Source organism: Etheostoma cragini, chromosome 7, assembly GCF_013103735.1.
Source record: "Etheostoma cragini isolate CJK2018 chromosome 7, CSU_Ecrag_1.0, whole genome shotgun sequence".
In the NCBI taxonomy this organism is placed as follows: domain Eukaryota; kingdom Metazoa; phylum Chordata; class Actinopteri; order Perciformes; family Percidae; genus Etheostoma; species Etheostoma cragini.
Genome location: NC_048413.1, coordinates 27,521,787 through 27,524,078, shown reverse-complemented (window position 1 = coordinate 27,524,078; position 2,292 = coordinate 27,521,787).

Sequence of the window (2,292 nt, the reverse complement as noted above, 5' to 3'; positions counted from 1 at the left end):
CCTTTAGCGTCTTAGAACACGCTTGGTCGTCTCCTTTAGCGTCATACAACACGCTTGGTCGTCTCCTTTAGCGTCATATAACACGCTCGGTTGTCTCCTTTAGCGTCATATAACACGCTTGGTTGTCTCCTTTCGTTTCTCCAACCGGTCGTATTTTACGCGTTCGGAGTTGGTTGGATGTCCTGTAGCTACAGGACGCGTTGCAGATAATACTGTACTTTAAAAGAAATAAACAATTTAATTAATCCTCTCCACTGGGGCCCTGTTGCTCTCGAGGAGACTACTAGACCTGTTGGGTCCTTGTAAATTCTGGAGTGTGGTCTAGACCTGCTCTATCTGTAAAGGGTCTCCAGATAACTCTTGTTATGAATTGATACTATAAATAAAATTGAATTGAAATCAAAGAAAAATTAATTCACAATGAAAATAAAGTTTCAATAATCCGAGAGAATATTTTTGGTACAAATATAAAAAATTATACAACTTCAGTTGTTACTTAACTTAAATTCAGGCAGAATAATTAGTGAACATTAACATTCAATTACAAACGTAAATTAGTCTCATTAATATCACCAATGTACCCGACACACACACACACACACACACACACACACACACACACACACACACACACACACACACACACACACACACACACACACACAGTGAGAGAGAGAGAGAGAGAGAGAGAGAGAGAGAGAGAGCGCTGGGTGGGGCCAGCCCATAATCAACAAGCTGTCAAACAGAAACTAAATAGTTTCTTCTTCGTCAGAAATTAAACCCGTTGGGTCACAAACAAAGTTTTTTTGAACTGTTCGATGGAATTCAACAGAAGTGAAAACCCACCAAACTGCAGCCAGATCTGAGCCGCTTCCTGCCGCCCGTGCAGCGCCGTGAACCGGGAGAAAAACAACAAACCAGTCTAAATAAACGACATTTTATCCAGATAAATTCATCCTCTGCTTATAAACTGGGAGCCGAATTGAACCGAAGCTCGTGAGGGTTCAAGACCACGATGCCCCTTTGTTTTGCGCCGCTGTGCGCTGTTGCTAACAGCAACGCAACCTTAAAATGACCAACTTTTAAATGGAGCCTGGTGCGCGGCTCTGCGGTTCCCTCCACGTGGGAGGGACCAGCGCGTGCACTTGTGAAGGTGTCGGCGGGTGAAAGATCTCCTACCTGGCTCACCTGCGGGCCCCCCCCCACCCGGCCCCACTAGCCCTCATTTCCGGCGGGGATCGACGTGCAGCTCGTGGGTCACATGAACCTCATCAGTCCCGTGCAGTCCTCCGGCCAGCTGATTGTCTCCCGCTGCGGCTCGCGCGCCGTGTCCTCACATCAGGTGTGTGTGTGTGTGTCTGTGTGTGATCGATGGCTTGATTGATGACGCTGATTGTCGCCTCGTGCGTGCAGCGGGATCGAACGGGCCGATCAGCGCGGCTGCAGGCGCCGATCGATCCCCGCGGATCGATGCTGCGATCAGACGTAAGATCCCGCGCGCTTCATCCTCCTCCTCCTCCTCCTCTTCCTCATCGATACAGCAGCAGTGTCTGTGTTTTGGCTGAATGGCGCTCCGCTCCATCAGGACCGCGAGGCGCGCTCCCAACGCTGCGGGCACGCGCACGTTCACGCCGCACACCAACTCCCAAGAATGCGTTCCGTGGTTTTTATGCGCGAGGTCTTTAATAATCCCGCTGCCGGGACCAGTTTAAGGATTATAAACACACATGAAATCATATGTTTCAAGATGAAAAATAAGTTTTTGTTGATTGAATTCAGATTAAATTTAAAGATGAACTCTCTGGTCACTCTATTAATATTACACTATATGTATAAATATATATATATATATATATTTATATATATATATATATATAGTGTAATATAAAGACATATATACATGTATTAGCCTATCTAGTATAGTTAAATTGAATATAATCTATAATTATATTTAAATAATATAATGTCCAATTGATATATTGATATGAGATTGTAATAAATTCACATAATTGATTGAATAAAATGTAATAGAATATATTATAATTTTCAATAATTAAAGAATTAAATATAGTCCGGATCAACGAAGAACATCTCGAGGATGAGGACTGGGATTATGAGGAAGTCTCGTCTCTAATCGGGACATTTTGGGACAGATTGGCGGAGACACACTGGTAAGAGCCAATCAGGTGCAAGCATGTATCAGCTGATGTAAATAGATCACCTGACTGTGTTGTTGCAACAGCTAGCTTCCTGTAAGATTGGATGAGGAGTTTTCTTTGGGGGGGGGGGGGG